We start from the raw sequence: 25,707 nt of genomic DNA, 5'->3' as shown, positions 1-25,707 counted from the left end.
AATTTAAATGGTACTGAAAATGTTTTGAGAAATGCTCTTCTTTCATATTAATGCAGCCACACAACTGCAGAATGGGAAAGGAGTGAGGCTAGAGTAAGTCTGTGATGCCATAAAGTGACTTTATCCACTAAGAATGTCAGCAGTTGTGTCACAGGATTTGAGCAGAGCAGGAGCAGGGTGATATTTTTTAAATATCTGTTACTAATTGCTCTAAAATGATGCCATGCCATGGATTGTCATAGGAGATGGTGTTAACCTGTGCCATAAAGATGAGTGGTACCTCTGTACTTCTGGAAGGGAGATGTGGTTTTTTTCCCTTACTTTGGCTGGAATACATGGGTAAGAAAAAGGAATTTCACAATTTCTGTGAATTCATTGTAGTTATTAGAGGCTTGATCCTTACCTCTTCCTCATTTTATGCCCTGAAGGTGGGATTCATCTCACCTGACTTGAGACATTTGGATCTGAACTTATCACCCTTGACTTTCATTCTGGGAATTAGAAAGAGATTGGTTACTTTAGGATTGGTTCATGTAGTGTGTTTTAAACTTCTAAAAGTGCCTTCTCATTGAGTTAAAGGCAGCACAGTTATACAGAGCTGCTCTGCACTGGATGGGGACATTCTTATTCCTGCTGCACTTCTGTCCCAGGTGGGACTTCTTGCCCCAGTGCTTGGTCATGTCAGAGCTGAAGGCTGATCATCTGGGCACCACATGACAAAACAGATCCTAAAAACTAACTGGATGAAGAGCTCAGCCAGCCTAAGTCAAAGGAGCTGGCTCAAGGGCAAATTCAGACATCTCAGCAGGCAGAGGGGATCCTTTTCGGTGGAGAGACATAAATGGGGCTCCAAACAGCTACAGATATTTGTAGCAGTGCCCTCCTATTGCTGAGCCCACCTTGGGTCAGTGCAAGGTAAACCCAGTGAGAAAAGCAGCATGTTGTCCTGCTGTGTGGTGTTATTGAGAGCCTGTCAAAAAACTCATCCATTGCCATGTCTGTAAGCAGGCAATAATGGCCAATAACCACAGCTTGACAGTCTCTGTGTTGATGGGTTTGTCCCCTGGTTCTCCTGTGGGGTGTAAGAGGGGCAATAACCATGTGCAGTAAGAACTGACTTGCATCAGCCTTGACCCTGAGCTGGCAGAGCAGAGAAATCATTCAGGTTATTTCTTGCTTCTGCACTGTGAAGCGTTTCTGTTCCCTGCAAACAACTTCCTGAGAAACCAGGAGGCAGCACCCAGGCTGTGCTATTCCAGCTGCAAGGGCAGGAGAGTGAGTGAGCAGAAAATGCCTTAATTTCATGCAATTAGATCTACTCAATCTCTTGTCCTGTGCACGTTAGGACATTAAAAGAGAATGTCCCTTTTTTATCTTCTGGTGTCTTCTACTTAGCTGTTGCTAATACAAACTTTGCCTGCCATTGTCTTTATTCTGAAAATAGACATCCTTGCTTGCAGATGCAGTATTGAATTTGTATGTGCCACCAAGGAAACAATTAGAAAATAACAAACTAAATTCTGCCTACAGCTGAGGAGAACGGATATCAACCTGTTCCTCTGTTTAATGAATTCTCTGCTTCAAAAGCTGTCAGTAAAAATAGATTGAGAGTGGTTGAATGGATCCTGAGCAGCTGTTGCTAAGCTCCATCTAAGTGCCCTTGCTTTTGTTTCTTGTAGCTTAACACTGAGTGGCAATGGCTAGTTCTTGTGTTGTCTAATGAATGGGTGGGACCCCAGAGCCCTGGGCTTCCCTGCAGAGCTCTGAGGTGCCACAGCCTTCAATGTACCATGCACTGAAGCACCTCATCTGGAGGAGGTGCACAGAGGATGCCTGGCAGCACCAGCTGGTCCCTGTTCCCCAGGGGAAGGTGTAGAGACACAGAAGATGGATGTAAAGCAAATAGAAATATGCACAGGTGTTGATCCTAGTCTCCCTGTCTGGTTTTAGTCACTGGATTCATTGAATTTGTGTCTTTTGAGGGTGCTTTAAGTCTGATGGGATAAAAGTCCCAAAGACACCCTGCCTGGCTAGAATGCAGACAAACTCCATGAGATCCTTCAGAGAAGGGTCTCTTGTCTTACACTGGACTTTCTCCTCCTATCCTCAATCATTAGAATTTTGTTTTCCTCCTGACAAGCTCTGTGCTTTCTGGCAGAACTCTACCAAGTGTTGTGAAATGCAAGATTCTTCTTGATTTCTTCTTGATCTCTTCTTGATTTCCCCCAGTTGTATATCCAGGTGAGGTCTGATAGGAGATCCAGAATGTACTCCCTGCAGTGTCTGGCTGCTCTCAGGTGAGCTGCTCATGCCCCTGTATGTGGTGTTTAGGAGCAGTCAGAGATTGTGCTGGTGTGTCCAGTTTCAATGCCCATAGTGTCCCCACATACTTTGTACCCACAGTCAACTCTGGTGAAGGTTCATTCCTCTGCCAGTCCTGCCCAATCATTCAGGTCTGGCAGAATCAATATGGGAGAGAGTTTGAATGATTCTGTGTGTTGAAGTAATGTTTAGAGGAGCATTTTTTGCAGCCAGGATTAAAAGTCTGAGCATGGAGTGCCGGTGATGAAAACGTGAATCCAGTGACTAAAAGCTTTGGGTCCCCTCTCACCTTGGCTACTTTCCTTCTGTCACAAGAATTATTGTCTGTATCAGTATTTATTGGCTGTGAAACAGCTCTAATTGAAAATACTTCTGAACAAACAGTTTTACCTGCAGTTGCTTTCCTGTCCTCTCTTGTGTCAGCAGAGTGGATGTGAGAGGGGAGGTTTCTGGGCCGGGCTCTTAGTGTGAAACCAAAACTTCTGTCAGTCCTTCTGTGTGTCTGGACTAAAAAGCTGTTGGGAGCATTAATCCAATATTCAGTGCAGCATAAGGTCAGTGACTCCCATGTGAGGTACATGGAAGGTAGGAGATTTTATCTCTCTGTCTGTGGGCTTGGACGCCCGGGCTGCCAAAACAAAATGACACATTTCAGGAGCGCTGCTCTGCGAACAGAGGAGCTGCCAGCCAACTGATCTGCATGTTTGTGTGAGTGCCAGAGTGAATCATGCATACTCCATAATTCTATTTTTCCAGCCATGGCCAACAAATCTGTTCTTAAAAAAGAAAAAAGGCGGAAGAGCCGTTAAGTCAATATTTACGCCTAGCAACCTTAACGGGGCTCTTCCAATATGGACTCTTGTGTCCCGTGGAAATCCATGGCAACATTCCCTGAAGACAAGGATGGGTGGGGACGGAGTGGGAAGGAGCTTGCTGGGAGAGACTGAGTCTGCAGTTAATCCAGGAGCCTGGGCCTGACAAAGCATTTAAGCATGTGCCTAATTTCAGGCAGTAATTAGTTCAGTGAAATTGGTGAGGAGGCTGAGCTCCCCTTCCTTCGATGTTTCAGAGAAGGGTGAGAGTCCCACCGTGTTTGGTACCACATCAAGAGGGGAGTTTTCTTTTTATCTTCAATTAAGACATTAAGACATGTGGAAAACATGCTTAGAATGTGTTTGAGGAAGAAAATGGAATCTCTAGGGCGGGACTGTCACAGCTGCATTAACTGGCTGTGGGGGATAGCAGCACGCAGTCACCTCTGTGTGACACAGCCTTTTTCTGAACTGATGTGTGGGGAGTTTCATAACCTGTCCTGAAAGCAGCTGTGTTCTGGTTTTGAGCAGAAAGAGAAATGCAATCCTTTCCATTGTTTGCTGTAGAATAGAGGAAATTTCTTCCACTTATGGTAATTGTGCAGGTGTGAACACGCTGGAAGAGGAATCCTCTGCTAGACGGGTTCCTGAAGGCAGTGCAGAGTGCAAGGAGTTGGACTGCAGAGAAACAGCAGTCTGAGGTTCTAGTTAAAGGAAAAAAAAAAAAAGCTTATAGGCCAGATAGATAAAAACATGCCTGATTTGCTTGTAAGGCTGGTTTTGTTGTTTTTTTTTCCTTTGGCTACCCCACTATTTATCACAAGAAATTCTCTGCTGCCTGGGTGATACCTGCCCAATTGTACAGACTCAGTGCTGAGTCAGAGCAAAGCAAGGGGAGGAACAATAAACTGTGTGTAGCCCTGCTCCCAGGTTTATTGATTGCTTAATGGCAGTAATGTGCGCATGTGTCTTGTTAAGCAATACTGTCTAGATAGCAAATCATACTCTGCTTTAGCTAGTTTCTGCTGAACAGGGATTTAAAAAAATAATTTCTAAGCTACTTAGGTATCTCTACTTTCTCTCCCACCTCTTTACTATCCTAGATCCTGTGGAAGAGGCACCATTAAATTCCTTATTACAAATCAAATCCATGCCTTACCAAGGTCTGAGGCCTTTTTTCCTGTTAAAGAGAGTGAACTGTTCCCAGCAGGTCAGCTAAACTCCTGCCAGTGCTTTCCATCCCCTTTTCCTCAGGAGACAGGATGTTCAGGCAGTGATTCACTGCCTCACTCCTTATATGCCTGCACCTACAAACCAGGAGCTGCTGCTGGGATAAAGGGCAGGGAGAGAGGAGAGGACATGTCCCCCTGCAAAGCCTGGGAGGTCAGGGCTATACTCAAAGTAAAACTAAACTAAAAACAGCAATGAAAAGTTTTCCTAATGTGGGTGGAATTGTGGGAGCTCCTGCTCTCCCATAAATCAGATCATGGTCAAAGGAGCCCCTTGCTCCATGACAGGAGGCAGTGCTGCTCCTCATGTTAAAGATAACAAATGTGGAAAAATCACCCATTCTCAAGACTTACATGAAGGCTGCAGGGGTAATTAAAAAATTGTTCCTCTTTGCTCCTTTTCAGCAGTCCACTGACAAACTTCTTGTAAAACCTCTCTGTCCCAGATTCTTATCTCTGTTCTGCCCCAGCCCTCCAGAGCTGACTCCATGGCCTCCAGGAAGAGGAATCCAAATTTAGTTTTGAAACCCATTAGTTACCTCTTATTAAACTCTTCTGTGCAATTTAACTCAGAATCAAAGGCTACATTAATTCTGAATAAAATTGGCCATGCAGAAGTTTAATGTGCCCTAACATAAATTCAGGCATTTAATTAATTCAGATGAATGTTCCTGATTGACTTTGGGGGACAAACCCATCTATTCAAGCCACGATTGTGTTCAGGTCAAAAAGTACAGCCCTTGCAGGCCTGGGTGGTCCCATACTCCACTTTCCCAGTCTGGAGGCTCTCCTGGTGCCCACTGATGTTTTCCTGTGGTAATTGTTTTTCTGTCCAAGGCTGCACAGCAGAGCACAGGGCCAGCTGAACATTCAGATGCTGTGTGAATAAGTGTTAACATAAAAGTGATGGTAATTAGATTGTGTAGCTGAGGTACAAAAAGCTGTGGGATTGACCCTTAAGGGGTTAATGACTAATTACCTCTTTGCACCCCAGCAGTAAGAGCTCTTTTTTCCTGTCAAGAAATGGATAGGTGGTTAAGAAATGAGAAACAAAAAAAAAAGCACTTGACATCTCTGTCTGTCAGGTATCATAATTTCTCTGGTGCTTTGCTTATTCTATAGACAAAACAGGCTTGCTGCTTTTTTTTTATTTTTTTCCCCTGTTTTTTCTCCTCTGTGAATAATGGTGAGAAGATCAGCTGCCTCAGCAAGAATTGAAGAGACAGCTGGTTGTTATATTAAGTAATCACTCTCTGAGAAAGCTTTTATGTAGATTTACTTGTTAAAACCTGGCTTGCTCATGCCACTGCAGTTGCTCTGGGGTGACAGGAGGCTGACTCTGCTCTCCCTGCACTGCCATGCTCCAAGCCCTGCCAACTGTAGATCCAGGACATCCCAAAAACCTGCTCCTCAGTGGGGCCCTGCCTCCCCAAGGATGGCTCAGGGTGCTCAGACACACAGCCACCAGCTGGGCTGGGGTAGCCACTGGTACCATTAATGATGTTGATGTCAGTGGTGCCAGGGTAGGGCCCTTGCAAGAATATATTTGTTGGCATCATGCATGGATTTGCTTCATCATGGCCCCCACAGATCTTTTGGGCTGATCTGGGTGCCTGGAGGGACCCCCAGTGCCTGCCTGTGGAGCCTCCCTTCCAGCTGTGCCCTCCTGCAGAAATCCCTGCTAGGGAGGCAGGCAGGCTGGAAAGGAGCCAGGAGCTACAAAACTCAGGGGAGGGGGACAGTTGGGCATGCCTGGAGGCTGACATCAGCCCAAACCATGGGATCATCCCCTGGATCAAGGAGATGCAGACTGGATGAATTGCCCTTCTCTGGTTTCAGGCAAAGGGGAATCTGACCCTCTAAATGTGGGTATGGCACAGGGCAGCTCTGCCTTGGCACTCACACTTGGCTCCATGTTAAGCAAATAGTTTTGCTGCAAAGAATTCATCCCAGTGAATAAAAATGTGAAACCTGAAACAAAGCTGACAGCATTCTTCATCACTAAGATGCTGGAAACATTGCAGGGGAAGACTTGTAGCCAGGGCTGCCTGGATTGCATTTCATGCTAGATTAGATGTAAGCAGATATTGAGAAACAGATCAAGGCATCTTAAAAAATCCTTAGAATACATTAAGTGGAAGAGAAAAATCCCCTCTGAAGTGGTAATCACAGAATCCTGTGTATCTTCTCTGGTCTTGCACAGTTCTGTTCAGGTGCAGGGTGCTGGGTCAGGCTTCAGGGATGGTGTGTGGCATTTCTGTGTCTCAGCCTGACCTCACACCCTGCACACCCAGGCTCCTCCAAGGAGGTTACAGAGTGATAAGTCATTTCACTGTAATTGCTGGATGGTGACACAGCTGTTCCTCTCTCCTGGGTGGTGGTGGTGGTTTACCAGATCTCCCTGGCATAACTATTGTCATCCAAGGTCACCCCATACCTTGGCTCATCTCAAAAAATGTCATGTCCATGTTAGAAGGAGGACATGGAAACACACTGTCACTCTGTGGTCCAACTTTTAAAATAATTCAAGGAAGTAACTGCTGATTTCTGAAAGAGTTCTAGGAAGGGTCCAAATTAGCAGAATGATTTTAATTTAGAATGTCAGCCTTAGGTGGTGTCTGCTTCTGTGCCACACAGAATCACAGAATATGCTGACTTGAAAGGGAACCCGCAGGGATCATTGAGTCCAACTCCTGGCTCTGTGCAGGACACCCCAAAAGTCACACCAGGTGCTTGAGAGCATTGTCCCAATGCTTCCTGAACTTTGGCAGGATTGGTGCTGTGATCACTTCCCTTGCACAGGGGGAATAACAAAGCCAAGGTCCTCTCAGAGCTCCCAGCTGAAGAAGGAGAATCTGTGACCTATTTTCCAGTATCTAATTCTCAGGAAGGTGGTTATGATTGTGTTTCAGTGGTACAAGTGTCTGATTATATTGCCTTGTCTGTTGCCTAAAAGGAAAGGCTTGCTAAGATGCATAAAGCCTTTTCAACAAGATCAATAAGTTTGATAAATGACTCAGCTTTAAATCTGGATTCATAAGGTCTGTTCACCCACATATTTAAACCTAAGGGTTACCTAATTTGCAAGCACATGGCTTTGGTAGTAGGGACAGCATTTTCTCCAGTGCTTGCAGTTCAAAACTTCAAGGATGTCTTGGTGCATAAAAGCAGCTGAGGATGTACTCAATGTACTCCTAGGTGGCTTCATTAGGCAAAGTACTTCCTCTTCTGTTTGTTCTCCCAAGGTTCTTTATAGGTAATCTGGAATGTTTTGTCAAAAAATTAAGGGTTTTGCTTTCTTTTCCATAGAAGTAATTTCTTCATTTGGACAAAGTACAAAAGCTGTTTAAATGTCTCATGACATTAGGGAAGTGAAGATTGTTTAAATATTATCAACCTATTGCATTTTGCCTCTATTCTCTTATGTTTTCTTGAAACATGAGCTAGAAAAATTCAGTGTTTGGTAATAAGCTGTTGTGATGTGCTGCTGGGAACCAGTTGGTTTCTAACCTCAGGGTGACCATATTTTGGTGATGGGTAAGTTTTTAGATGCATAGTCCAAGCAACTCCATGGATAATCCTTTATTTCACTTTCATGCTATTAAAATCCACATCAGTAACTCATAAAACACTGGACTATTGGAGTGGTGAAGCAGAGTTATAATTTGTGAAGCACTGCATAAAGAGAACAAGTAAATGCAAGGTAAGAATCATCTGGCCAGCTGGAAGCATCCTCCAGGTACACAGCTGCATCTAAGCTCAAACCTCACTTGCTATGGAAATCATCAAATATGCATTTCTAAGTGGATCAGAATGTACAGGGAGGATAAACAAGTATTCCAAAAGTGTCAGTTCAAGAAGGTAGAAACAGAAATCTTATCAGAAATGACAGTTTTCTGTAGTACTCCTTGTCCAAAGCAGTTTTTTGCTCTTAGTTGCATATTAAAATGCTTTTTAAACACAAATTGCTGTATTTTTGGCCTTCATTATATGAAATTAGACAGCAATGTTATCAGTGGACAGGTTTTTCTGAGACTCCAGTGTGAATTTAAACCAACTCTGTTGGCAACTTACACCTCCTGTTTTCATTTATTGAAGATGAATCACGATAAATTTTGTGTCTCATTAAGGTAACAGTTCTAGGTGTCTGAGAGCAGAGTTTGGCAGAAGGGGGCTGGTTCTCACTGTAATAAAATGGGGAAATATTTGTAATCTGTCCCACGTTCTGCTGCATCAGGTTAAACCTGACAGCAACCTCTGTGTTTGGAACATATCCAAAATATCCTGATCTGATAGCTGCATAAATTAATTGCTGTTTGACCAACTAAGCCTGCAACTGTCAACTGTGATACATATTGATTTTTTTCTTGCAATGCTTACTCATACAACACCTTGTTTGTGTTCAGGGAGAGTTTTTAAGGGAAGAAATGTGAAAAAAAAAATCTGTATGTATAGAATTTATCTTTTAACAAAGGCAGAAATTTAAAACACTCATTTAGTCTGGGGGCTGCCCTGGTGGTCAGTTTGACCAAGGATATGCTGATGATAATTTTATTCCATATGAAACATTGATTATATTTTTAAAATCAGAAATTCTAATTTTTTTTAACTGTGTTTTGCATTCATAAGGCATTGGCTTAGTCAGAATACATCTTTTTTATCCTGAATGAAGTGTCCCTGGTAAGGGACTGTGCTTCTACAACTATAGGACTTTAAGCCTATTAGTCCAATGAGTTTTCAAAATAAAGCCTAACATTTTCCTAGCTTGCATCCATGTTTCTACATCTCTGGCTATCTGAGGCACCTGGCTATACTGCCCAGGTCTTAAATCTCTCTAAGTGCAGAAACCTTTGGATTAGTTTTAATACTGACAATCTATATCAATAAGTGGACTATGAAATCATTTCCCTAAGGATAGGTGACAGCCAGCTTTTACTCTGCCAGCTATTTCATCAAATGAAAATTATGGAGCATTACATTAAACAGGAATGCTTTGGCCTCCTTGACTTAATTTTTTTGTCCAGAAAAGTAGACATAGCTGAACTCAAGCCTTTGGTTTAATAGGTTCTGATTTGAAAACACTTAAACATAAAAATAGCAGAATTTATTTCTTTTTTTTTTTTGAAAGTTTGTTCAATAACTTTGAGAAGGCTATTGGTAGGAAGCTTTTGCAAATAATCTAAAATGTATTACAGGTCTACATGTTACCAAAACAACCAACTGACAAATAAGTAGCAGTGAACTGTGCCAGATACATTTCTGCACACCACCGGTGTCACCTTCTGAGATTACTCCAAATTTCTATATATAATCTATTTGGTTCCCACCAAATAAAATAACAACCTGCTTCAAATATCTTCATACCTTTGTGATATCTCCTGTCTTGGCTGATGCACCAGGGATTAAACTGTGACCTTTTTGGACTCACACATGCATATCTTTACAGCTAAGTAGCCATTCCCTGCAGGTCCCTGGAATGGATTCAGTGGTGGACTGGGCTCCTAGTGCCATAGTTAACTTGTGCTGAAATACTGATTTGAAAAGTCCTCGTGCTGAAATAGTGGTTTGAAACATCCTCATGCTGATATACTCATTTGAGAAGTCCACATTGGTGTGGGGTTGTTTCTCAGCTATTTAATTTTTTTCCCCTCCACCAAAAGCAGAGGAATTCCCATGCAGCAGCAGCATTTGGCATAATATGTTTTGTCAAGAAGCCTCTCTCCAGACCAAAGCAATCTGGTCACTCCCATGTCTGCTGTAAAATTGATAATTAGAAGAGAAAACAGTGGCTGTTCACAGCTTTGCTCTTAAAGAGGATAATGGGGGATTTCTGACTGAAAACAAAGGGAAGGACTTTTTCAGTGTTTTAAGCTCTCTTATGCAAACCACAACAAATATATGGATATGACATGATCCAAAAAGATGCAGGATTTGTATAAAAATGCCAATTCTCTCCTTTCTATGTTACAGCAATAGTAGTGGCTGGCTGATTTATATTTACTACAAGGGGGCTGGTGGGAGGGAAGCAGAACATTTTCATGAACTTTGAAACTTTTCCTTCTGTGTTTTTTGTGTGTTCCTGAGAAAATTGCTGTTGAGTGAAACTCCTGTGTGCCCCACAGTGCTTATGTCTTGAAGGAACCATCCTTGCCATTTATGGTGTCCAACACACACATTTATGGTGTCCCAGCCATGTAGCAGCAGCGTGGCTCAACGAGCACTCGTCATTAACAAATAGGCATGGGTAACATGATCTCATGCTATTCTGGTCAATAGGAAAATTCAAAGTCGTTGAACTTGGTTACATGACTCCTCGAGGCTCCCTTGAGAATCTTGGCCCAAAGCAAAGAGGGGAAAGAAAGCCTGAGCTGAGGTCACCCCTGTGGATTGCAGGGCTTTGTCTGGTGTGGATGTGCAGTGTGGGCTCAGGGCTTTGCACACAGCAGATGTGCTGCACAGCCTCCTTCCCTCTTCCTCAGTGCCTCCTGACTGATACATCCAAGGAAAGGGGCACAGCCACGTGGGGATTTACTGTTCCAAAGGTGGTTGTTCCTTTTCATGTCCTCCCACACAGGATCCTGGCTTTCCCACTGGGAGCTCTGTGCCATCTCTGGATTAGTTCTGGGAACAGTGGGTGCTCGGTGGTGCTGCTGCTGATTTCAGCTGCTGTGGCTGGGGCCAACTTCAGCCTGCAGAGAGAGGATCTGCCAGGGACTGGCCATGTCCCCCCTCCTCACTCCCTCCCCAGCCACAGAACTGGAACAAGGGAATCCCAAGTGTTGCTCCTGTGAGAGGATGGGGAACGTGGTCGGTGTCTTACCTAGTGGGGCTTGCTCCTGCTGGTGTCATTAAGTTGGTTTTCCTTCTGGAAACTGAAAGACCAGACAAGAGTTCCTCACCAAACTTCACCTTGAAAGGATTGGGTTGGCACATAGAGATTTTCCCCCCTCTTGTCTCTGATTTTACTATTAGGATGCTGAATTGCTGACTTTGTTTAAAATTCCTCCTACCATTGGAAGCATATGTTTCTGATTTTCTTTCTTATGATGACGTAGTTTGCACTCTTATCCAAGAGCTGTTTTCTTAATAGGACCAACTATATTTGGAATCACTCTGAATTGCTCTTGAAATGGAAGATTGATGTCAGTATTTCTGGCAGTTTTTCACTGTATTTCTTTCCCCATAGTTGATCATTAAATGACTGTTCAAGCTGGAACACCTACACCATTTTATTTTAACATAATTAGATTTGTTTTATTGTAGTGCTCTATATACTCCTAGAGTAGCTGATACAGGTAAACTTATTAATGGGATGGTTTGAGGAGGATTCAGTAAATAACAGAAAGAGGATGCCAGTGAGTGTAGAGGGTTTTGCTTTGCATCACTTTACACACAGGGAAGTCTTACAGGTTTTAGAGATGTGATCCTGTGCTGACACTGTCACATCTGTATCTCAAGCACACTCGAGTGGTATTTTTAAAAGTATCTGCACAGGACAGGGATCTGGATCCCACTGAAATTCCCTGTCTAGAGGACATTAGAAGACCTCATGGATTTTATTAGTCAGCTCTATAATTTCCTCTGTCATGATTATCCCTACAGCATCCGTGTGGGATGTGACTGTTCTCAGGTCATAGGGAATCCATCACAGTCCTCCCAGTCCTGAACAACAAACCAAGAAATGTCAGTCCTGAGAGGGAGCACTCAGCTCAGTGCTGATCTGGGCCTTGAACCATCTTGGAAACCTCTTTAAAACTCTCTTGGGAAAAAGCAACAGGCCTTTTTCAAGGAAAAAAAACAGTACCCAAACTGCCCAAAAATTCAGGCTCATTTTGAACTGCACTTTGTGTCTCAGCACCCTTAAATTCTGTGTTTGATTCTGGAAGGAGAAAGTCCCTCACCTGATCTGACCCACTGCAGCAAGTGGGCTGTCTCATTTCATCTGTTTATGCTGCAGAGATCTTGGTAAGTGGATTTGACTCGTGGTTAGAAATATAGCCAGGCTTTGTGGGAGCCTCCTGCTTCTGCCCTAGGACTGCAAAGGCACCCCAAATACTCCTTCAAAAAATACTCTATTATTCTCATTTGCCTGGGAACTTGTCAGGGTTTAACTTCTATTTGCTTGTGGATGTATTTCTTAATATATTTCTCAAGAATATATTAAATATATTGATATATATATAGATATATACATCAATATATCTCATGTTTCTTTAATATTCTGCCTATATAGGTCCTTATCTTATGGAATCTCTGTTTTTACTATGCAGAATTGAGTGCAGGGTTCTTCTTTATAGACACCCTTGGGTACTTGGAGAATGTTTTGGACATTCCTCATGCCTACTCTGTAGGTGGAAGTGTTCCTATGGCATGCAGTGATTTACAGGGAGCATGGCAGGAGGGGAAAAAAAAGCATTTTTAGAGTGGGATAATCCTGAAAAAAGGGCTTGATTTGGCAATAATTCCTGGTGATAGTCCAGATTTTGTCTTCATTTATTAAATCAATTTATTCCACTTGTAAGTTTTGGCTAACAGGGGTAGATTTTAGGAGCACACTGATGTTGTGTGCATGAGGCACAGCAAGGACATGAAATATCTGGAAATGGGGCAAAAGGAGGGGTTTTGGTGGGGGAATCAGTGCTCTGATTGCTGTGGGTGATTTGTGTCTTGTTTTTAGGAAAATGAAAGAGCAAAAGCCCAAGAGCTTATTCTGGAAATGGCTTTATAATAATGGTTTTCAACCTTTTGAATAGGCAGGTACTTAATTTTTTTTTTTTTCCAGTAGCAGAGCCAGCTCCTCCACAGCAATTTCATCTGAAACTCCTGAATGATGGATTTACTTTTGTAGTTATCCTTTACAGACCCATTCACAGAATCTGTGAATGCCACAGATTCCCAAGGGTCTGCACACCCCTGGGTGGAAACCACCATGCTGAAGTGTGAAGGAATGAAAAAAGCCTCTCCAAATAAAATAACAGGAGAAAGCAGAAGCTAACTGTGGCGTGTTAAAGCACCTCCATAGCAATGCCATTGTGGAGCAGTTAGTACTGGATATGGTTTTCAGGAAATCCCTATATATTAACTTTCCTTTTTAAGTAAGTATTTGAGCTCACATCACTTTTCATTGGCCTCACATGAGTTTCAGCCAGTCCTTGCCCATTCCTGAGCTGGGGCCACTCTACAAGGGAGAAAATGGTGTTAAGGGATTTGGTGCCACTGAGTGTGTTGGTGTCTGTGGTTTTGTGCTTGGTTCTGGCCATGGTTTCCTTTCTCCAAAGTGGAGGAAGAAGCTCAGAAAATGATTTTTTTTCTAAGCCTATTCCAGACTAAACTTTTCATTTGAGGGTCCTGAAAGGCCATCTCTTCTCCAAGACTCCTCCTGAAGCCACACGTCCATCAGGGTTGGTTGGGTTGATGGCATAGCCACACTGAAATAATATTTTTGAATAAAAGTCATAACCATTACTGAGTTATATAAATATCAGCACTTGGCACTGTTGTACAAAGCCAAAAGTATTGCTGGGAGAAAGCAGTGAGTTAAAAACTGCTTTGCAGTGCTGTGCTTCTCCTTGCTTTAAAAATAAAGTGAAACATCGTGAGCTGTTGGTCTTGCTGTTTTGTAAACAATTCTCCTCACATTTTCTCCTCTTTACTTTTGATAATGGTGAAGAATTGCACTGCTGATCAAAGAAGCTGCTGTGGTGGGACCAAAGCTTTTCCATAACTCTGCTAATAGGAGTTATTGACCTGTAACAGACCAAAAATGCTCCTTGCTTGGGATCATTACAGTTGTAGTAATCCCCCCTTCCCTTGGAGGCACAACACTCACACATCACTCTAAACAGAAAATATATTTAAGCATGGCACATGGCTACATGGATGCTTTTCAGATTGAGTAATCAAGGAGAAAGTGGGAATGGAGAAGGAATGGAGCATGGAAGATAAGAAAACACTTTCCCCAACTTGGATGCTGAAGAGGTTCCCAAACAGTTAATTCCTGCTGCATATTTTTGCACTTCTCACTTAAAATAGAAAAAAAAATCTGAAAGTGATCACAAATGCCAAGGATTTGAATGGGAACTGTGAACTGTTGCAAACTTACAACATGTTCAAATTTGCCTTTAGTATTTCATAGACAGAGGAGTTTTGCAGGTAAGCTCTGAAAGCTGTAAACAGCCAAGTGAAAGGGATGTGCCAGATCATCCTTGCCCTCAAGGAAGGCATTTCCAAATGCTGTCAGAGGTGCATCCATATATTTGAGACTCATGGCCAGAAGTAAGGCTGTGGTCATGGCTGAAGAAAGATTTGCACAAGAGCTTGAAGCTCCCCAGTGTTTATTGCCTGAGTCAAAACAAAGTCCAGCAGGGATCAATGGAACAGTGGGGGCTCAGGTGTTCATTCCACCAGCTCTGTTTTGCCACGTGTGCATGATGCAGGGATGGCAAATCTGCTGCTGGACTGAGCTCCTCCTGTCCTGCTGCTCTGCAGGGAGATGCCCAGGAGGATCTGTGTGGATCTGAGGCAGTGAGGTTTGTGTGTGAGGCACGGTGTGCTCCATGTGTTACAAAATAGATTTGTCTGTAAATGGTGCTGACCTTTACCGTGCCTCGGTCTGCTTGAAAAGAAAGCCCTGAGGAGACATCCTCCACTGAGGAGACAACACTGTGATTTCTGTAATCTGCCTGTGGTATTTCTGATTTAGGAGAGGCTAAGCCATTTCACAGCTGTCTCTGCCCAATAGTTACCTTAACACCTTCTTTCCCAGTTTCTGGCTGGCAATTCTTCTCTAACCCAGATTATTTCAGCAGGATTGGGTGTGTTGTGCCACAAAGAACTCCAGTATTTTTGCATGCCTTTGTTGGAGTTAATGGTGTTCCCCACACAGCTGATTTGTCTACTATAAACTGAAAAGCCACGTGCCAGCTGTCATTGAGTCATTGATCACCACCCCTGGAAGTGTTCAAAAACCATAAAATTATGGCACTTGAGGACGTGGTCTAGTGGTGAATGTGGCTGATAGTTGGATTTGGTGATCCTAGGGGTCTTTTCCATAATGATTCTATGACATAATGATTTTGTGACCTGATGGGCATTGTGGTATGCACCATATTCTAAACCCATTTCTTAGCCTCAAAGGAGTATCTTTAAGCATCATAGTTCATAGCTATCTCCCACCATGGTATCTTGGCATTGCGTCTGCAACACTGCAATCAATGAAGTACAAAAATCCTTCTCTGCCAGTGAAGAGATGGAAGTATTTTACCAATGCCTGTGAGAAAAGCATCATTGAAGAAAAAGATCTTCTAGCAAATCTGATGGTGGCAACAACACAGGTATTGCTAGAAATCCTTTGGATTGTGGTGATGATTGAGGGCCCACCCTGGACTAAAATCCTTTAATAGTAATTCCTATAGGAAAACCCCATTACTTTGCCCAAACACATGCTGTGTGTCCTCCTGCTCACCTGCAGAAAGCTCTTCCAGAGTGCTGAGTCAGCCCCTGAGATACCCTTTGTCTCTCCTCCTTGTACCTGCCAAACCTTTTGTGTCCGACTGCAATGGCTGAAACAACGGAGTCTGGTAGAAAGGCAGATGCTCCCTGGGATAGGATAAGCTTTTAACTCAGTGTATGAATTCCTTGGATTAGTACCAGAACCTGTTCTTGGGTGCCCTAGGGAGCAGGGGACCAGCACAGGCTGAAATGCTGTGGTGAGATGCAGCCCATGGATGTTTGATCGCCCCACGGTGGGAATGAAACCAGGTACTGAGCCCAGTTTCTTGTGAGCTCTTTGCTCACATGGGCAGGCAAATATGCTCACCTGGAGTCAAGGTGGGGACACCAAGTCTTTTTGTTTCCTTTCTGGGAACTGGAAATGGTCCCACCTTGCTCAAGACAATCACTACAGTTGGAGACCTGCCCTCAAATGGTTAAGTGCTGATGCTTGTCTGAGTTATTTCCTGCTTCTTGGGAATGTGTTAAGCACTAAATGATGCATGAGCACCTTGGAGGGAGGTGTTACATTCTGTATGAAACTGCACACAGAATATTTATTTTTCACTGATGATTTTATTCTGGTTCCAGGATAACTTGACATGCTAAGCAGGCCCTGAAACAAGGCAGTAATTTGCGTTCCCCTAAACAAACACGTCCTCTAATTGCTGTTTTAAAGGTGGTATCATATAGGAAGAAGCAATAGGAAATAATTTCATAGGGTGGGACACATGTTAAACTGGCACTGGCATGAAAAAAATGTCCTGAAATTGTAACAACTTGTCTTTATAGTTGGCATGCTGCTTTGCTTGCCCTGAATTTAGTAAGACCTTGGGTGTGATATTTCCTAGGAAAGATCCTTATCTCAGGGATCAGTGTCTGCCCAAATTGCAAAAATGGTGTTTTGCTCATCAGTTGGCCTCTGCTTTATGATTTTTTCTTTTATTATTTCCTTTTTCCCATGCATACTTGAGCAGGTGAGCACTTGCAATGTCAGCTGGGGGGATTGAACAGGGCTCTCCTGTCAAGGTAAAAACAGGAGACACTACAGCCTAAATTGGAACAGCCCATCTCTGCAGGAGGGATTGTAACACCATCCTGACAGCCACCCATGAGGTACAGAGGGAGATCCACATCAGGCAGTCATTAGAGTTTTATCTTGGGGAATGTGCAATCAAGGCAAGCCAAAATCTCTTCGTAATTTAGATTGCAGTCAGCTTTAATTATGAAACTTCTGATCCTCTCTCCTTCCCCTGGTCACAGCTTACAAAATTTAATTGGCCTCAAAGATGACATATTTATTTTCAAATAGGCTGTTTTGATTTCTGCAGTGTGAGATGGAAGGGAAGCCAATCTGGTTTTCAGTGGCAGACCACCAGACAAGTTGGCATTTGCTAAACACTTTTGTGTGTGTTCTTCTGAAGCTCTCCTCCCCTACCTTTGCATGTGATGCTGAGTGAGTTACAGGCTCTGGGCATCAGCCATCTCTGCTCTCCTCCGTGGGGGATAATAACAACAGCAGCTTCAATTTGACATCACTTTTTTACTCCATGTGTTGACTAGTTGAGTTCGATCTCCCATTCAGCATGTTTGAGATTATGACTATAATTAATCTGTATTATTTATTGTCTCTTAAGAATTTCTCAAATGCTCTTTATGCTTTCATTTTTTAAAAAAATATGAAACAATTTAGTCAAAAGTTGGCTATATAGTTAAATGAAATTTCCTTCTAGTTATCTAGGTTAAGGTTGTATTCCTTCTATTTGTATGGACCTTTTCAGTCACTTCTGTTATGTATGCATTTTGTGTACATAAACCCCTCTTCCTCACACTCTGAGAGGAAAATAACCTGCCTGGAGAAAGCAACCATTAGACAACATCCCAACACAGAAGATCTCCACAGTCCATATTAGTAACAGAGAGAGAATAAAGATTTCATTTGAAGTCCACCTCATCTGATTTGTTCTTCCACGTTTCAACAAAACATGTGGAATGTCACCTCTGACAGCAGCCACAACATCCTGGCAACTCACTCAGGAATGGGCCAAACACAGCAACACTTGAGATACCAACCTAGACAGACACCCAGCAAAGAGCACAGGAATATGAAGAGCAGAGAAGGTGGGGGGAAAAAAAGCCATTTTCAGCTATACTGCACTGTATGGATCAGTACAGATCACCAGCAGAAACCTGTTAACATTTCAGAAAACAAACATTTGTTTAAACCATTTCCTTCCATTAGAATTCAGTCAGAGGCTTCTTTGTTCAGGGCTTTCCAAGCTGATTATTTATTCTTCATCTGAAAATATTTTAGTTTCCTCAGAGGAAACTGCAGCATGCTTTGGCTAGCAGTAGCTTGAGTTTGCACAGTACAAGATTGCTGCAATAATGGCACTAAATGGTGACTTTCAACAAATGCTCTTTCCCTTTTCTAAGTGGGGTTGCTTGTGATAGGGCAGGAACTGTGTGCAGGCAAGAGCTGTTGTTTGTATGGATGTCATGCCCAGCTGAGTTTACATATTTGATATGATCCTGCCTGACTCCAAGGAGATAAATTAAATTAGGTTCTCAGAAGGGAAGTAATTAGACCATGAAACAATAGCAAAGATAAGGCACTATGGGAGAAAATGTCCTGGAATAAACAGGGAGTAGAGGGGGCTCTTAGTGGAGAAATACACATTTCCTCAGCTCTCAGGAGATGGGCAAAGCTAAGGTCTCTCAAAATGAAAAGGAGTACCAAAGGGGCTGCTGCAGATCTGATAACCCTGGCTTTGGGGTCAGCACAGGATGGTTGGGGAATGGTGCTGTCAAGGAATCTCCATCAGAAGCAGGTGCTGGGAGGAAGGTTTTGGAGGTGGGCTCCAGGTTTCAGCCTGTTCTCTTGCTTGTCACAGAGCTATTGAGAAATAAGTAGTGTTTCCCACTACAGGGAAAAAAAAAAGGCTGAGAGGTGCCAGAAGTGGAAGACCATTTGTGTGAAGGTGTCAGGAAAACAAGGATTCTGCACTCTGGAGTTATGGGGCAGGAGGGTTTAGCCAACAGCCTTCAACCCAGAGAGAGGTGGGAGAAGTGAAAGAATTGTTTGGCAAAATGTGCTGGTTGTTGACATGAATTTATTTCTTCTAAAGTGGAGCAGATTCCCAGGCCTGAAATCTGCCTTTTTAGTCACTGAGACGACAGATTTTTTATTATTTTTGCTGACCTTTAGTTAAACAAATAATAAATGCTACCACAAGGAAGTACTGTACCACCTTCCTTTTAAATGATCTGATAGAATACTTTGTTTGGAGAATTGGGCTCTAAAACTCTTCCTAGTTGCAGTAGCTTTACATTTGCTTAATTTTTTTTTCCTTCACCAAGGTTGTTTCTGAAATAAAATCTAACTGGATGCAATCAGTGATGAGATTGAGCAGCTTGCAAACAGTGCCACTGGGATTCTTCAAGTTTTTTTTTTTATGTGGATCAGCCAGAGGATCTGGAAGCTTATGATTATGAGGAGTAAAGGCATATTTTCTGTTAAAATATCTTAAAATAGCTGTTGTACCATCTTATCAGGTTTATGTGAGCCATGGATCCCTACAGAGAAGGATATTGCTTGGTTTTTCATTGGGTGAAAGATGGTATCACCATTGGCAGTACACATGGGAGTCCACCAGTGTACTTGATCATACTGAATCCTTAGAAATTATTTAAAATACGCTTCAGTCTTAAAAAATGCATCGGTATTGTAAAATATGTAACAGTCCCCGTTTCAAGGGCATTCACCTGAACATCATAGGTTTCTGTGTTAGAAATCCATGAGTATTTGTCCAAAAAAGTCAGGCTGTGAGATTTCTTGAGATGGGAGCAGGTGGTTCTGCTGAGGGACAGAGAAATGGACCCTTCTTCATCACCTCTGGACCATGATTTGAAGCTCAGTGAGTGAAATGGCCTCTTGATTTCAGCTGCTGGCCTCACTCCCTGCTCTGGATGGACATTTCATCCTCAACACCACTCAGCCTGTTTATAAAATGATGAAAAGTAAATCCTGTTTGGAATGGAGGATTAATGTAGTCAAGGGACTGCTGTGAGCAGAGAGGGTGTGCACACATCCATCTTGTTTCACACTGCAAACCATCACCACAAAGTCTGAGTAATGCACCAACTGGGTGAGGGATTGCCAGCTTCTGGCAAATTCAACAGAGGTATTAATCACTTGGGTTTTGGGGTTATAAAACACGGGTCACACACATACCTGCTTGAAGTTTGGCAGCTAATTTTAGATTTCTCTGTTTGAATTTCAGATTTCTCTGTTGTTTTTAGTATTTTTGTGGGCAACCTGGGCAAACAAGATGTTTTAGTCCTGGAAGAGGTTAGCAGTATTTGATGGAGAGTTATGTTCTAGCTTTTTTCTGACCATCTTTAGGGATGCTTTTCAGAGCAGACATGCACCCAGGTGAAGTCTAGAACTAGGGAGGATCTTGCACAGCTGGTGGATTCATCCTGGGAGGCAGCTGACAGGGATTTCAGAAGAGAGATTCCTTCCTTGGGGTTCCTGCAAGGATGGGGAGGTTTTCAAAAGGAGCTGTGCTCTTGGTCTGCTGGGTCAGCACATCCTCAGGTTGCTCTGCTCAGGCCCTGCTCCCAGCTGGCAAATGGGTGCTGAGAGAGGTCTCACTCCCTTCTCAGGCTGAGTCTCTTCCCTGGGTGAATTTTTCCACTTTCAAGGGCTACTTTTACTTTAATCTGCTGAAAGTTGAGTTCCAGTTCCTTTGGGCCATTAGGCATCTGTGTTCTTCCTCCCAAGAGGACAGTTATTTTGGCCAAAAAAAAAGAGATGGAAGTTGTTTATCTGCAGAGCTCCTTGGCCAAGTCCCACCTTCGAACTGTAGAATTGTTATTTGGAAGGAAAAGGAAACCCTGAGAGCCAGGTTAGGATGCAGATTGCCTTCATGTGTTCCAAGGCCTGAGGAAATGATCTGCAGAGGGAGCTGGGAGCTGAGAGCAGAAAGTCAGGATGTTGGATGGAGATATGCCCAGAAATAGGCAGAGGCAGTGCTGGAGCTCCTGTCCCTCTCTGAGGGAGCTCAGAGAGCACCTCTGGGCACTGCATCAGCAGCCTCTGCTCAGCCAGGAGCCCTGCTGTCCTTGCTGGAGGTGGGTACCCAGCTGAGAGGGAATTCCTGCTTGTGGAAGGCTGTGCCCTCCCTTCCTCTGGGCACTCCTGGCACTCCAGGTCCCGTTAACCTGCTGGCTTTGCTGCCTGCACCAGGCCACAGAGCCTCTGCTCTGGGGTGCTTGCACCCCTTCCTGGTGACAGTGGCACCAGGAGTGCAGGATTCAGGGGTCAAGAGGAGAAACAGATAATGTGGGAATAGGCTAAGAAGGTCCTTAAAACCACATATGGAAGTATCGTAGCCAGAGAACAGGCAATGAACGGTGCATGGATGTGCCCAGTCAAAAATATAGGCTAGGAAATGGGCTCTGCAGCAGGCCAGAGAGGAAGAGATTGCAGTAACTGAAACTGCATGTTTGTGCCTCTTCCCTTCTCTTTATTTTATTCCTGATTGCTCCCCTGAGCAGGGTCTCACAGACAGCACCAATGGAGACACAGGTCTGTGTAAACTGTGACCTGCTGTCAGCACACAGCATGGCTGGGGCAAGCAGCAGCCACAGAGGTGACTTGTGTGTGTGAGGAAAAGAGCTTTCCACCTTCAGGTGGGCTTCTGACAAAGAATAAATGGATGGGAGAGGAGGGAAGCAGCTCAAAGCAGAGGAGAAAACAAGACATAGAAACAGAACCAGAAATGCAGACAAAGCAGGAGACACTGAGTAACAATTAGGCTGATGTGAAATTAAGTGTTTTAACTATTCACACTGTGTGATTAAGTACTGTGAGATTTGACAGCTCTGGTTATCTACTCACAAGTGTGTTTATGTCTGTCAAAAGCAAAATGCCACTTCAGAAACAGAGGCTCCCCTGCCCCACCTGTATCTGGTATGGAGCTTGCAAAGCACAGCTCAACAGTGATAACAATGAATTGTGTCTGAACTGAGCACATGCATGACTGATGCAATATCAACTGCTCAGATTTTGCACCTTGGCTTTCACCAGTGTGACTTCACTGGAATTACAGGCCTGGTTTGAGGTCACTGAGCCCTGTCTGCCCCCTGGGGACTCTGCTTGACTCCTTCATTGTGGTGTCACCAGAACCAGCTCCAAGCTCTGACACCAGCATTGTGTGGACCAGCTCAGGTGTGAATAGAGACACCAGGTTTGATTATTTTATCCTCTAAATATGTGCAGGTGTGTGTCCTTGGAGTAAGAACTGACACTTTCCTGCCCATCCCAAATGACTGCTTCCACTTGGTTATACCCTTCAGAAAGACAAATAGGGTGTCAGAGGGACATTCCTGGGTGGCTGGTGGCTCTGGAGGGTTCTGGCTGGTGTCTTGGCAGTAAGTTTGCACCTCTCAAAGTGCCCATTAGTTGGCATGAAGCCACACACAGAAGCCCAAATGTATTTAGGGCATATGGATTCGTGTTTGTTTTCCCCTAAACATTTCCAAAATATTTTTCACAGTGTTTGCTGGTAGCTGGTGCCAGCCTGAGCATGTTTCCAAGCTAACTCCAGCCCCCTTGGAAATCCTCAAAACTTCTTAAACAATTTCCATTGGCTTTGCAAACTGCAGCTTTCATTCCTAGGTCAAAGGTGGATTTTGTTTTCTTTAAGTGTGAAAACAGCATTTCCAGCCATACTTGTGTGAGTGGGGAGAAATGTACATTTTTCTGTGTGCTTGGTTTGAAGTTCATGATTTCATCATGAAAAATGGCTGAAGTTAGCAGGTTAATGGAAACTCAGAGCCACAGCATTAACTCAGCAGGGAGCTTCCTCCCTCTTACTGTCCTATTGAGAGCACACAAATACCCTCCTGGCTGGAGGAAATAATTATTTGCATCAAATTTCTTGTTATTTTAAAATCCCACCAGAACACAGAGTAACCTGATAATGCAGTAATTCACAAGTTGAAGTGTAACTAGATGGATAGAGCAATAAAACAGGGCAAAAAGCCTAGGACAGGATGCTGGTCAGGTGGGTGCTCTGATGCAGTTTGGATTTGAGCTTCAAGGGGCACTGTGCTGGAGAGTGTGACACATGAGAAGACACATAATTGATAAGGACCTGTGCAATTCTAGGTTTTAAGCTAAAGCACAAATTAGGAATTGTATAGGAACATCTGTGCCTGCATTTGTGTTGCATTCAGAATTGAGACATTCTGTAAATTCTATTCCAAATCCAGCTCTTGAGAGATCACCAGATCAGAGATGATAAGACCCGTGAGAATGTGTACATTCATCTAGAAATGAACTTCTAACCCCATCAGTTTGTGATGCTAATCACATCACCAACTACTTTCCCAGCATTTTCTATTTGTTGTGCTCAGCATCTATGAAGCACTGATACACTTGCAATTTGTGACAAGGCATTGGATTTATTGATGCCACATAAAGCTGAGGCAATGATAAAAAAGAAAGGGCTGATGACTGTTTCATGATGTATCATAAATGAATGCATGACTCCAGTTGAGCAGACAATAGGCAGGAGTGAATGCTGTAAAATCACACCCTTTGCTGCTTTGTAAATCCTTTTTTTTTTTTTTCTGGGAGAAGCCAGGCATTGAATTGCCTCAAAGGCTGAGCTGCAGAACACCTTCTACCCACACACATGCTCCACCCAGATCAAAACTGTGAAACAAAATGTGTTTGCTGTCCTAGGGGTCCTCCAGCATCATCCTGACAAGCTCTATTGGCAGATGCTCTTTAATCAGGATACAGCTTTCATGTATTAATTCAGCTTTATTCATGGGGAGCAGCACAGCTTTTAGCACAGCAGAGAAGGGGATGCTACCAGAATGTCCTGTGTCCATCAGCAGTAAGGCTGCATTTAGTACCATTTATTTTTGTCTTCATCTAATAGCTACCTTTCATTCTAAATACCTTGAATTAATTAGATGTATTGCTTAGGAAAAAATGAGTCACCACGTGTGACTTGGATGTGTGACTTGGCTGCATAAAATATTAGAAATCTATAGAACTGTAGTTTATAAGTCAGTTGGTTAGAAAACATTTTCTTGAATGCCATGAAACAATCCACTTTTTCATACTGATTTCTTCTTAATGGCATGAATGAAAACAAGGACCTGGCAAAGAGAAATTTTGCTATCAATGTCCTTTGAAGCACATTTATTAACTCCTGCTTTCAAAGTATTTTTATTCCCATTTCTGCTTCATCATGACTTGCAAAAAGTCAGTGGGCAGTGGTAAAACCTAGCTAGAATAATGGAAAAATAACCACATGTCATTGCAATATTGCTCTTTAGCCCTACTGTTCCCACAGCTAGACATGCATTTATATTACATGAAGGATTTGCTGTCTTTTAACACTAATTGCTGCTTATGACATTAATATTGTGCTTGTTGCTGTCTGAAATATTGGTGTTGTTAACCTCCAAGCTCTGTTGCAGGACAGTGCCACAGTGACATATTTAAAAAACATAAATTCTTTCTGCAGTGGTTATTAAGGATTCAAAACTCTGGAAAGATTCCAGTCTTCCAGCCCTTCAGTGCCTATATCACCCTTAAAAATCTTTTAGATATATATTTTTAATATATTAACTGTCTGAAGATAGCCAGGAGGAAGTTTGAAAGCACTTTGATGCTTAGTTACTGTAGGAAGTTACTTGCATCATATGGTACCTAATAATCTTTACAAGTCTGGTCCTTGGCTACTGAGTGAATGTTTTTAAAAATTATACTTCCATGCCATAAGAAAAGAGGGAACTGCAGCTTATGGTCTGCTTTTCTGGGCAAGTGGCTGCAAGTATAGAGCTGGCTTCTGGTTTAAACTCCTCTGTTACCTCTCCAAAGGCACTCTGGGAACATTTGTGAATCCAGGTTTCTCTCTCTCCTAAAAATAGAATTCTATACATAGGGTCCCTGTGCTCCACACTGGTAACAGGAATAAATGAACTTCACTATTTAATTTTTAATTAGACCCCCTTTATGATATTCTTTGTAAAACTGGGGAGATTAAGCTTCTCAAACTTATTCTCACCTGGTTAAAAACCAATTAGCTGTTATACACAAGCAAAATGCATCCTTATTAACACGGATTTCTGCTAATTATAATGTTCTGGTTAAATGACTTTTCTGCCACTTGATGTATTGAGTTCAAGCCTATTTTGGACTCTGTAGTGATGCTGCCAAGACATGAATCCAGCCAAGTGAGACCCCCAGCAGTCTTGCCTGATTAATGATTCCAGGATTTGGCCCAGATAAATTATTCCATTATTAATTCCGGCCATTGCCGGAAGGGTTTTTTTCCTATCCTCTCCCACTGCTTCTTTCCTGAAGACCACATGCAAAGCAAACCCAATGGCAGTGGAAGTAGAAGACTTTTTTTTTTTTTTTGTCCCTAGGATCTGGGAAGATTGGAAATAAACCAGGCTTGAAGATCAGTAGCCTTCACTCCAGCTTGGAAATGGCAGGTGCAGTTGTGGAGGGCTGAGCTGTGTTCCCAGTGTCATTTACCAGCTGTGCAGAGGGGCAGGGCTGGGACTTCAGGAGTCCCCCAAGTGTCAGGAGAAGTGGATCTGCCTTTCAGTTTGGATGTCCATGCTCTGTGGCTGGGGGCAGTAACTCATCATGAGCATGGAGTGGCAGGGTCTGTGCTCTGAGCTCAATCCCCCATGTGCAGAGCTCCCCCACTCACTCTTGGATGGTGCAGGGTGTCTGTGACTCACCCCAGGGCTATTGGCACTTCCCACAGGCAGCTGGGGGAGCAGCCTTCTGTGTAGGAGTGTCCCAATACTCT

General features: G+C 43.1%; 1 protein-coding gene across 4 annotated transcripts in view; it reads left to right on the top strand.

Annotated features, from left to right (window-relative positions):
• CAMK1D (calcium/calmodulin dependent protein kinase ID) overlaps positions 1-25,707 on the top strand; it is a 225,070-nt gene that overhangs the window by 92,739 nt on the left and 106,624 nt on the right. The gene's annotated exons all lie outside the window — the stretch shown is intronic.

Source organism: Agelaius phoeniceus, chromosome 5, assembly GCF_051311805.1.
Source record: "Agelaius phoeniceus isolate bAgePho1 chromosome 5, bAgePho1.hap1, whole genome shotgun sequence".
NCBI classification, from domain to species: domain Eukaryota; kingdom Metazoa; phylum Chordata; class Aves; order Passeriformes; family Icteridae; genus Agelaius; species Agelaius phoeniceus.
This window is presented reverse-complemented; position numbering and strand designations above follow the sequence as displayed.